The sequence below is a fragment of the Choloepus didactylus genome, chromosome 7 (assembly GCF_015220235.1).
Source record: "Choloepus didactylus isolate mChoDid1 chromosome 7, mChoDid1.pri, whole genome shotgun sequence".
Taxonomy (NCBI): domain Eukaryota; kingdom Metazoa; phylum Chordata; class Mammalia; order Pilosa; family Megalonychidae; genus Choloepus; species Choloepus didactylus.
Window position 1 is genome coordinate 50,911,255 of NC_051313.1, and position 12,920 is coordinate 50,924,174.

At 40.5% G+C, this 12,920-nt stretch overlaps 1 protein-coding gene and 1 pseudogene across 2 annotated transcripts in view; both read left to right on the forward strand.

The window, feature by feature from the left end:
- The window catches only part of ASCC3 (activating signal cointegrator 1 complex subunit 3), a 415,044-nt gene that overhangs the window by 304,265 nt on the left and 97,859 nt on the right, over nucleotides 1–12,920 (forward strand). The window lies entirely within an intron of this gene.
- LOC119539207 lies at nucleotides 2,798–4,935 on the forward strand (annotated as a pseudogene).

Here is a 12,920-nt window from a genome sequence, read left to right on the forward strand (position 1 = left end):
TTATGTTTATAGTCACTACTGGATATTGTGGGACTTTCTTCTGCCATTTTGCTATTTAATCTTTGTAAATCGTATATCTTTTTGTCCTTCAGTTCTTCCATTAATGCCGCCCTTCATATTTATTTTCTTATATATACCATATTTAGTCCCTTCTCTTTTCTGTCTAGATATATTTTTATCTACTTTCCTTGTGATTAACATGGGGTCAAAATTTAACATCCTAAATATATGATAATCATATTTGATTTGATACCAACTTGACTTCAATAGCAAACACATATACTTTTGCTATACCTTCCATCCCCCACCTTTTTTTGTACTAGTTACAAATTATATCTTTGTACATTGTATGTCCACAACCATAGATTTATCATTACTTTATTACTTTCTATGCATGTGTGTTTTACCACCTATAAAAAGTAAGAAGTGGAGTTACATACCACAAATACAGTATAGTAGTAATGATATATATATATATATATATATATCCATATGGTTACCTTAACCATAGGTCTTTATTTCTTTATGCTGCTTTGATCACTCTCTGGTGACCTTTCTGAAGAACTCCCTGTAGCATTGACTGTAGGACAGATCTCGTGGTAATGAACTTCCTTGGACTTTGTTTATCTGGAAATGTCTTAATCATTTCATTTTTGAAAGACTGTCTAACCAGATATAAAATTCTTGGTTAGCAGTTGTTTTCTTTCAGAACTTTAAGTATTTCAACTCACTGTCTTCTTGCCTTCATGGTTTCTGATGAGAAATCAGCGCTTAATCTAATCGGGACTCCCTGGTACACAAATGTTGCTTTTCTCTTAAAGCTTTCAGAATTCTGTCCTTGTCCTTTGTATTTGACAGTTTGATCAGTATGTTACAAAGCATATTTCTCTTCAAGTTTACTCTGTTTGGTGTTCTCTGGGCTTCTTAGATATGCATATCCACATCTTTTGCTAAGTTTGGGAAATTTTTTTGTCATTGTTTCTTTGACTCCTCCTTCTGCCCGTTTCTTCATCTTCATGAGACTCCCAAAATGCATACATTGGTATGCCTGGTGCTGTCTTTCAGATTTCTTAGACTGTTTTCACTTTTTTATAATTTCTTTCTTTCTTTCTGCTCCTCGCCCTGACTCATTTCAATTGTCTTGTCTTGAGTTCACTGACTCTTTACACTGCCAGTTCCAATCTGCTTTTTGTTTCAGTGTTGTGGTCTTCAACTTCTTCTGTTTAGTTTCTTTTTAAAATTTTATCTCTTTATTGAAATTTTCATATTGTTCATTCATCATTTCCCTAATATCCTTTATGTTACCATTTCCTTGGTTGCTAAAGCAAATACCATGCAATGGGTTGACTTAAACAATGGGAATTTATTAACTCATGGTTTTCAAACTAGAGAGAAATCCAAACCAAGGCATCATCAAGGTGATGCTTTCTTCCCAAAGACTGGTATTCTGGGGCTGGCTGCCACTGATCCTTGATCCTGGGCTTCTCTGTCACATGGCAACATACATGGCAGTCTCACCTGGCCTCTGCCTTCTCTTCTCGGTTCTATTGACTTTCCTGTGGCTTTCTCTCTCTGTTTGAATTTCATTCTGCTTATAAGGGACTCCAGTAATAGGATTAAGACCCATCCTGATTGAGGTAGAGCACACCTTAACTGAAATAATCTCATAAAAGGGGCCTACTTACAAAGGGTTCACACCCACAAGAATGGATTGAGTTTAAGAACATGTTTTTCTGGGATACGTGGCTCCAAACCACCACACTTCAGTTCTTACTCTTTATTTTCCTTGATAATATTGAAGTTGACTTTTTTAAAAGTCTTTTTCCAGTATATCCACTATATGTTCTTTGTTGATGTTTTCCTGGATTTTTATCCTCTTCCTTTGGATGGGCCTTCATTGCCTGTTTCTTTTGTTGCACACTGGACATTTTAATATTTTAAGTTGTTAACCCTGGACTTATTTCCTGAGATGTCTGTTTCTTAAGTTCATAACCAGCTCATGATATGTCAGAGATTTTCTGGAGTGTCAGGAGCTAACAAAACCAAGCAAACCTAAGCAAAAATTACTTTTCACCACCTTTGCAAGTTGGCTTTGTGTTGGCTGGGGTTCTCCTTTAGAGTTCATCCCTCCTATCATGAAGGCCAGCTGAAGGCAGTTACAAAGTTCAGGGTCCTCCCTGTCTTTTCTGGGCCTGTGTCTTGTCCTAGGCTTTTGCTTGCTAGTGGCCTTAGCAGTTCCCCTGTTTACAGGAGTTAAAATCCCCCCTCTACATCCAAGGAGACAGCCCTTCTCCCTCTCTAGGGTATGCCACTGTGGGACTTAATGCTAGGTATGCCTTTGCCCCAGATCACCCACTTCAATTGTTTCTTATATTGCTTTCCTTGTCTCAAACTGCTTTGCCTGGAGGGCAAATTCTGAGAGGGGCGGCACGCTGGAGAGGGGTTTCCCAAGTCAGTCTTTCCCAGCTGGAACAGGGCCAGGGATGCACAATGGGAGCGCATCAAGGTCCCCTCCAAATTGCCCTGGGGTGGAGATGAGAGAGGGGCTAGGAATGGGTGCCAGGAGCTTCATTCCACAGCTAGCTGAAGCCCCACTTTCTTGATTCAGCCCCTTCACCAAAAATATAGCCCTTCACCTGTCCTCCACTGCTCTGAGGGAACGTACCATCTTTAATTCTACTCTGCTGCCTTTGTCCGGTTCTAGTTGAAACATTGGCCACCCTCCATGCCAGGCCCCCAGCTATCTGAAGCAGCTAATCAAAAGCAGGGATCGGTGACCATCCTGTATCCACCTTCCCCCCAACACCCAATCTTGGGGAAGTGGATTTGTATTTCCCTTTCTTGCACCAGCAAGCTGTATGTCAGGGCTGGGTATTGGTAACCACGACATAGAGAGGCCAATTTACTGATATTTACGTAATTTACCTGCCTCTTCGTATCTGCTCCTCCTTGGTTGCCTTACAGTGTCCTATTGGACTCTGGTATTGCAAAATCTTTTAATTCAGAGAGTTCCTGCCAGTTTAATAGTTGTTCTGGTGGAGAGAGTAATTCCTGGAGCTTCCTGCTTGGCCATCTTCCCACAATCCTCTCTAAGCTTTCTTTTGTTGCTGTCTCTAAAAGCAGTCACATTTAAAAGAAAAATTCCCAAGGCTTTGTTATTACTATATAAATTCAATCTGTTTTTACAAAAACCCACTGTAAATCAAGTGTTTATTGTTGGACTCCTAGATAAAATAGGAAAACTAACATTTTTAATCTTATATGGGCTACATTTTAAAATGTTCTGGGCTGGAAAGCTTAGAGCTATTCCTATTGCTGCTCCTTATATAATGTCAGATTGGTGTTCTGTGGCAGCATGTGGATAATTTGGTTAGGACTCTAGTGTTAACAGATTGAGCATTTGAAAGTTGTTTAGTAGATAACTAGCAGGTATCTTGGCAGTTGTGAGGGAAGGTGCCTGTGGCATAGGGCAGCATCAAATTTCATGCAGTGTTTTTGCCCCACCCCTTGCGGTTGTGCCTCTGCCTTCCTGGAAACCTCCACTCGGCTTTCACTGCGGAAGGTGCTTCCCCAGAGAGCCATGGCTGCTTTCCACTTGGCCCTCATTCAGCTTCAAGTTTCTTCCATCCAATCAGATAACTTCACTCAAGCTTGTGGCCTTGTCCACAAGGCTGCAATGCAAGGAGCCAAAATAATTTCTCTTCCAGAATGCTTTAATTCTCTATGTTGCACAAAATATCTTACTGAGATTGCAGAGAAAATTCCTGGTGAATCCACAAAGAAGCTTTCTGAAGTAGCAAAGGAGTGCAACATATATCTCATTGGAGGTTCCATTCCTGAAGAGGATGCTGGGAAATTGTAAACAGCCATGCTATGTTTGGGCCTGTGCCAGTTTGGATGTATTATGTCCCCCAAAACGCTGTGTTCTTTGATGCAATCTTGTGGGGCAGGCGTATTAGTGTTGATTAGGTTGGAATCCTTTGATTGAGTGTTTCCACGGAGATGTGACTCAATCAACTGTGGGCGAGACCTTTGACTGGATAATTTCCATGGCGGTTGGGTCTTAATTGAATCACTGGAGTCTTATAAAGTGTTCACAGACAGAAGGAGGTGCTGCAGCCTAGACTGACACTTTAAAGAACGCACAGAATCTGAGAATGAAGCTGGAAACACAACCTGGAATCAGCAGACGCCAGCCACATGCCTTCCCCAGCTAACAGAGGTTGTCTGAAACATCATTGCCTTCCTTAGGTAAGGTGTACTGTGTTGATACTGCATTTGACGTTTATTTTCATGACCTTCAGACTGTAACTTTGTAACCAAATAAACCCCCTTTATAAAAGCCAATCCATTTCTGGTATTCTGCATAAAGGCAGCATAGCAAACCAGAACAGGGCCTGATGGAACTTTATTGGTAAATTACAGAACTTTATTGGTAAATTACAGAATGATCCATCTGTTTGACATTGGTGTTCCTGGGAAAATTAAATTTCCAAGGATCTCAGAAATTGAGTCCTGGTGATAGTTTCTCCATAGTTGATACTCCTTACTGCAGAGTAGGCCTGAACATCCTGCTACAACATCCGCTTTGCAGAGCTTGCACAATCTGCGAAGAGAGGGCCTGCCAGCTGTTGGTGTGTCCTGGAGCTATTAATTTGACCACTGGATGAGCTCATTGGGAGTTGCTTCAGCTGTTGATAATCAGGCGTATGTGGCCATGGCATCTCCTCCCCGGGATGACCAAGCCTCCTATGTTGCCTGGGGACACAGCACTGTCGTGAATCCCTGGGGTGAGGTCCTAGCCAAAGCTGGCCCTGAAGAAACAATCGTTATTCAGACATAGACCTGAAGAAGCTGACTGAAATACACCATCAAATTCCCATTTTTAGCCAGAGGCAATCAGACTTCTATGCAGTGGAGATGAAAAAGCCCTAAGTTTATTTTTCTGACTTGTCATGAAACAGGAAGATATAATTTTGCAACTGATTTTTTTAATGGAGTTGTTTTTTGTTGTTGTTTAATTTAAGCCATTTCCCTTCCTGGGAGCTCTCAATTGAGATGATGGAGCATTGGTACATTGATACACATTGATACTCTCCGTGCCATATTGAATGTTAAAAGTGTGCATCAAAGAACAGAAAGAAAGGGTGCTGGCCCTAAAGCTTCCTCCATACTTCAGTTGCCTCAGAGTTGTTGGTAAAAGCATCAGATCTTGGTATTTTGGTGGTTGATTCACAAATATATTTGTGTCATGAACCTCTTACCCCACTTGTGGTGTTGGAACCCATTATCTAGAAAACATTGTCTGGTGCTACTCTTTTTCAAGCAGTACTTTAAAAGCTACTTTTTTTTTTTTTTTTTTTTTTTTTTTTTTTGTCCATGCATAGCTACAGGGGAAACAAGATAATAGATCTGAGGAGGTGGCACCCCATTCCTCATAGTAGCTCTTTGGGCTCTATAAATTCAAGAAGGAACTAATGATTCAACCCCAGACTCTCCTGGTCTTGAGGGAAAAGCTGTATCGATAGTGAGCCCTGTGGCAGAATGACAAGTGGCAGCAGTAGGTAAAGGCAGCTAAAGTATGAATCCCTACAAAAGATTTTCTTGATAGAGATGAGTGTCTGAAAATCTCATCTTTTTCTTTCTGCTTTTCTCTCTAGAAACACTTTTTAGTTCCATAAAGGCAACTCTTCCCCTTCATTGTCAGGATCTTTTTGCAGTATTAAAAATTAAGGACTCCAATAAGCTTTTGTTTATGTAGGTTTTAGCTAGAGTTGAGCTGGTAAATGTTTAACAATCAATTGTCTGGATGGGGAAAAAAAGCCCTATTTTGTGGTAGCATGTGTGGTACATACAGCATCTCCTACCTGACCAACGATTGACCTTGCCCCTGCCCTCGTCAGACATCCCTTCCTATAACACCCTAGGAGCATGCCAAGCTTTTCCTGCTATGACCTTGAGTACAGCCCTCCCTGAGCACATCTTGTTTTGAGAAAAGAGCACATACCAAGATGTTTTCCCAATACTTGCTTGCAAGCCCCTGGCACTTAACTACCTTTGTTCCTCAATCATATATAATCTGTAGAGCAGTTAATATAGGTGCAGACATAGTCAGGAGAACATCTTTCCATCTCTCTGTCTGTCATGAGGTAGCTGCAACTCTCTGCACATAACTTCCCCTAATAAATGCTTTTGGATTAATCACCCTGGCATTTAGTGCTTCTTTCTTTGGAATCTCAGCTGGCCCCATTGTAGGGTGGTTTGAGGCAGTCCCAGAGAGTCTTCCCCCATTTCATCTTTCTTTTTCTGCTTCAACTTCAGCAATACAATTTGCCAATTTCTGTGGTGTAAGTACTTGCACTGTGGCCGAGTTCAGGCTATCACTGTGACATCTCTAAACAAAAAGTTGGGAAGATGTGCACAATTAGCTGTTGTAAGCTGGTGCAACATCTTACAGAAAATTGTAAAACAGAAAATTTTAAAACAAAAGAATACGTGACCACACATTCCATTAGTTGTAAGAGTTATGACATCATCATGCATCATTTAACCTCTAGCAACCAGCACTGTGTACTCATAGGAGGAGAATGACAAAAGCAATAACTTTTATTTTAAGTGTGTAATTTGGTAAAAATTTGACATCTGTATATACACATGGAACAACTGCATTCAAGATAACAAACATATCCACCACCACCCAAAATTTTCTTGTGCTCTTTTATAATTCCTCTGGCTGCTTCTCTTATTCCCAGACAACCACTGATCTGCTTTGTCACTGTAGATTAGTTTGTGTTTTCTAGAATTATATATAAATGGAATCATAGGGTATGTACATTTTTTTGTCTTTTTTCACTGAGGATTATTATTTGGAGATTCATCCATGTTGTGGGCATCAAGAGTACATTCCTTTTTCATTGCTTAGTAGTATTCCATTGTATGGCTATGCCACACTTTGTTTATCCATGTTCTAGTTTGCTAATGCTGCCAGAATGCAAAACACCAGAGATGGATGGGCTTTTATAAAAGGGGGTTTATTTGATTACACAGTTAACAGTCTTAAGGCCATAAAGCAGCAATCGGGGGCCTTTGCTGGAGGATGGCCAATGGTGTCCAGAAAACCTCTGTTAGCTGGGAAGGCACGCAACTGGCATCTGCTCCAAAGTTCTGGTTTCAAAATGGCTTTCTCCCAGGACGTTCCTCTCTAGGCTGCAGTTCCTCAAAAATGTCACTTTTAGTTGCACTTGGAATCTTTGTCCTCTCTCAGCTTCTCCGGAGCAAGAGTCTGCTTTCAGCAGCTGTTTTCAAACTGTCTCTCATCTGCAGCTCCTGTGCTTTCTTCAAAGTGTCCCTCTTGGCTGTAGTTCCTCTTCAGAATGTCACTCACAGCTGCACTGAGTTCCATCTGTTTGTCAGCCCATTTATATGGCTCAGTGACTCAACTTAGACCCACCCCAAATGGGCGGAGCAACACCTCCATGGGAATTATCCAATCAGAGTCATCACCCACAGCTGGGTGGGGTGCATCTCCATGCAAACAACCTAATCCAAACCTTCCAACTTAATCCCCACTAATGTGTCTGCCCCACAAGATTGCATCAAAGAATATGGCTTTTTCTGGGGGACATAATACATTCACACCAGCACAGTCCATTTACCTGTTGATGAATATTTGGATTGTTTCAGTTTTTGGCTATTACAAATAAAGCTGCTAAAAATAAAGAAGAAAAGTTTCATGCAGTGTAAGTCCTGAACTGTCTTTAGACATGGCAAAGAGACAGAGGAGAAAGCTAGGAAAGCTCATAAGAGGATTGAGAAAGAATATAACAAGAGAGAGTATTTGTGGCCTCTTTCGTTTTATTTCTTAGCAAAGGCATAAATAATTATCTGTGGAGCAAGTTGCTACAGCAGTGCATTGTGGGAACAAAGGTTCATTGTACGACAGAAACGTTTATTACTTGCACAGTATACAGAATCTGGAAAGAACAAATGAGAAAATCTTGTTACCTACACAGCACAAAGAGTCCAAAAGAGCAGGGTCTTCTGGGGTGGCCAAAACTGCTCTTGGTCAGGATCAGTAGATGGCAGCTCGACACACCCTGCTTCGCATCGAGAAGAGAAACAAATCTTTTCCATTTGAACATGATTTTTATCCACCTCAGGGGGTGGAGGCCCTGCCACTGAGAATTTCTTTTCTGATAAACATCTGGGGCTGCTTGTTCCCAATTTCTGGTTTAAAGTCTGTTTGGGACTTTTCGTTGGACCTAACAGGTTGAATAATGGCACACAATAAAAAAGGAGGTGGGGGTAGTTGAAAGCCAGAGGATAGTCACTTAGCCTGTGACGTCTCCAGAGAAGGAGGTGTGGGTAGGTGAGCTGCTTAGCAGGTACCTGTGACTTCCGTAACATTATCCATCTTCTTAACCCAGTATGTTCTCAAATGAAAGCATTTAAAAAGCAGAAATATCTCTTCAGGTGTATCACTTTTGTGAATTCAGACTGCATCAGGAAACCCAAAAGTAATACCCTTCTATTTGGCCTTTATAAAGCCTTCTTGCAGTGATTTCAGAAGTTCTTGGGTGTATGCTGCCAAGTCACTGAATTCTCAGTTCCATGGCCATTACTTCCTCTGTTAATCTCAAGATGTTGCTGGGTCTTTGCTCTCCAGCTTCAAGTCCAAAATAGAAACACCCGAATGTCTGAGCATCAGTCTCTAGCAGGGAGCAGAAAAGGGGAATGTCTTCCCCTCTTTGGCTTATGGTATAGTAGGAGATATTTAGATACTGGCTATCCAAAAACAGAAAAGTTCCAAAATTCATTCATATATCACTCTCTCCTATATTTCCTATGGGGGGATGGTGGTGGGAATAAGCAGGGTAAAAGGAAAAGGGAGGGCTGAGGGTGGTAGTGGAATATTGCACATTAATATAGGGAGAGACAGCAAGGGCTCTTTGATGAGGTAACCTTTGAACCTGAAGGAAGCAAGGAAGTAGATCAAGTAGGTATTTAAGGAAGTGTATCCCAGGGCATTGGAAGGTTTTAAGCTAGTGTTTTAGTTTCCTAGGCTGCTTAAAGCAGATACCATGAAATGGGTTGGCTTAAACAATGAGAATTTATTAACTTACAGTTTGAGGCCAAGAAATTGTCCAAATCAAGGCATCAGCAAGGCCAGTCTTTCTTCCTGAAGACCAGCTGCCAGTGATCCTGGCTTCCTTGCCACATTGCAAGGCACATGGCAGCATCATCTGGTCTCTCCCTTGTCTTCTGGATTTCGTTGCTGTCAGCTTCTTGTATCCCTGGCTTTCTCTGTCTTTGTCTGAATTTCATTCTCTTATAAATGACTCCAGTAAGAGGATGAAGACCCACCCTTGGTCATGTCTTAACTGAAGTAACCTCTTCAAAAGATCCTACTTACAATGAGTCTATACGCAAAGGAATGGATTAAGTTTAAGAGTATGTTTTTCTGGTGTACATACAGCTTTAAACCACCACAGTGAGACAAATTACATATGCCAATTTATATTTTAAGATCACTTTTGCTCCTTAGTGAAAAATGGATTGAAGTGGAGGCAAAAGTGAAATTAATTATGGTGGTAGCCTGACAGTGGTGACAATGAAAATGGAAAGATATGTTTTGGAAGAATCAACAGGGCTTTCTGATAGATGAGGAATGAGACTGAGAAAAAAAGGAAAGAATGAAGAGTAACTCCTCAGTTATCAATGCAAAAGATCTGGATAAATAATGCTGCCATTTTTTGAAATGGAAAAGGCTGAGCATAGAGGATGGAAGGGAAGGAAGAGACAGCTTAGAGCTTTAAAAAAAAAAAAAAAAGTTATTTTTTGGGCATGTTTGTATGTCCAATATTTCAAGTGGAAATTTCATGGAAATTGGATGTAGAACATCTCAAAAACCCAGAGAGGGTATGAGATGAACATACGAACTTGAAAGCATTAGCAGAGAGACAACCTTAATCCCAAGTAAGCACATGAGACCCTCAGGCAGACAGTGTGGAGTATCAGGGCAGACCTGGCACATTGTGAGTTCAGGTAGAAAAAGAGGAGTTGGCAAAGAGCACTGAGAAAATGTTGCCAGTGAGGTGAGAGTGTCCTAAAACACCATAGAAGAAAGTTTCATGAAGGAAGGGGTGTTTGACTACATCAGATGCTAATGGGAGGTTGAGTGGGATGAGAGCAGAGAAACATCCATGGGATTTATCATGTGGGGCTCCTGAACAAACTTGGCAGGTAGTTTCAGTGACACATTGTGAACGGAGCCAGTTTGGAATAGGTTGAAAAATAATGAGAGGAGAGGGGAACTGAGGAAATAGAAACAAATAAAATAAACAACTCTTTCTAGAAGCTCTGCTAAATAATTTAATCTACATTATAATTTAGCATTTAGCAAGTGTGGTCTGTCAGCTTCTACCAGATCGTCTGCTGTGTGGTCCCACATGCAAGGGTGAAAGGTGCTAAGCTGGGATCTGGATAGTTGTCAGCACTAAAATATAAAAGGGCAGATTGAAAGCTCTTTCTTTTGAGTGGGTTAACTGGGTAAACGCTGAAAATACTGCCCCTATTTCATCATCACACCTTGGAGGAGATGCCATATCCACAGTGGGAAAGCAGAAACTTGGCTGAAGATTGGACTTTAGTCTTACAACATTCTGCCCCTCAACTCTAAGTATTTTGCCAGTTAGCTGCAGAGCTACCCCTTTCTTCTTCCACACTGTTAAATAAGATCCAAGTAGCTAACTATATCAAAGAGAGCTATTTACTTTTGCACTTATAAGTGGGAATTAATTAGATAAAATTCTGCAAGGCCTTTTGCCCTAAAGAGCCTAGAAAAAATATTTTAGTTGTGTTCTAGAGTCTGCCGTACTTCCAGAGGTAGATGGGGGCGGGGAGAGGATCTGAAGAAGAAAAGGGAATAGCTTCATGACTAGAGCAAGTTATAAAAGGAATTCAGATGGAGGTGACATGAAAATCAAAGCAGTATGGAAGATAATAAGAGTTCGATGGAACAAGAGTATTTTCAAATCATGTTAATTCAAATTAATTGACTGGAAGGCTCATCTAAATTACACAGAACCTTAAATAAATATGTTAATTATAATTTTACACAGTGCTTCAAAGTGAATTCATGAAAAACTGTAGCATAGGTGCACAGGAGGAGCACTTTGAGGAAAAATAAAATTAGTAGAATTTTCACATGCTTAACTATTAAAGGATGTTTTTAGATGTTTTAGAAGTTTATTATTTTAAGCTAAATACAACTCATCCAACCTCATTAAAAAATAAAGCCCTAATAGATTTACATAGATGAACGAATAGTCTAGCTTTACTCTAAATCATCACAAGTTCAGATATAGTATGGTTCTACTAATGACATATCTCTGTAGTGATCTGTGATTCATTTGCCTACTCATTTTATAGATACATAGAATTCATTATATATAATGAATATAAATGAGGTTTTATATGTATATATATATAACCTTTTCCTTTCAGTAAGAAGCTTATACTAGTTGTCGCAACCCAGCTTAACTCTAGGACCAAAAACATGCCAGGCACGGAGTTAGACGTGAATTTAATAGGACTTACTTATAGGAGATGGTTTGTTCCATGGCGACGGTGGGCCAGGAAAGATGGAAGTTAGCGCTACGCAGAAAGCAGGAGGTGCCAGGGATTGGTTTATAAGGGTTAGGACAAGGAGAGTGTAGACACAAGGGTGTAGAGATTGTTATCAACAGTGATCAGGGGAGGGGAGTTTCAATGCTTTGTTAACAATACATTTTTTTCCTCCCCTGGGGAGATCTGATGACTTTTAAAGTCTGTCCCCAGTCAAGTAGGTGGCTACTTGAAATCACTGTGGAGGGGAGGGCCCCCACACTAGGCTTTGAAGATAGACATTGAGATTGTTGAAAAATGAGAAATTAAATTGAATTTAACGCAAGGATAAACACATCATTTTAATTCGAAGGACTTGTTTTTTTTTTACCAACCTAAAATGGCTATCAGAACTCCCAACCCAAATGCTTTCTATCTTGATCAGGCTTCCAACTTCTTAAGGACCAACCAGTAAAAAAAACTATTGGGCTGAGTACATTAAGTGTCAAATCAGACATTGTCTACAGATTTGCTGATCATTGGACACTTGAACTCAGTTGCATCTTCGTGAAATATTTGTGTAATTGAGAGTAGACAAGTAATATTCTTGAGCTATAAGGTAGGAGGCTGTTCTATTTTATTTTTCCTTAGTTGGTATCATACTTGTCCTATTGAAGAAAGACACAAAGCTCTTATTATACTTACTACATTTAATCGTGGACTTTGTGAGGGTAGTTTTTGGTATCCCCCTTCTACAGATGCAAAACTGAAGTTTAGAAGAATTAAGCCAACTGCCCAAATAGCACAAAGCTAGTAAGTGGCAACCTAAGGACTCAAAACCAGGATGGCTGACTCTGCCACAAAGTAAAGGAAACCATTGGTAATTGTGGTGGTTTGGAGCTGTGTACTCCCAGAAAACATGTTCTTAAACTTAATCTATTGCTGCAGGTGTGAACCCATTGTAAGTAGGACTTTTTGATGAGGTTACTTTATATGAGGTGTGGCCCCCTCAATCAGGATGTGTCCTAATCCTATTACTGGAGTCCTTTGTAAACAAAGTGAAATTTAGAGAGAGAAAGCCATGAGAAGGTCAGCAGAACACAGAAGAGAAGGGAGAGGGCAGGAGAGGCTGCCATGTATGTTGCCATGTAACCGGAGCCCAGGACCGAGGATCACTTGCAGCCAGCCCCAGAATGCCAGTTTCAGAAAACATTGCCTTGATGATGTCTTGATTTGGACTTTTCTTAGTTTCCAAACTGTAAGCTAATAAATTCCCTTTGTTTAAGCCAACGCATTGTGTGGTATTTGCTTGAGCA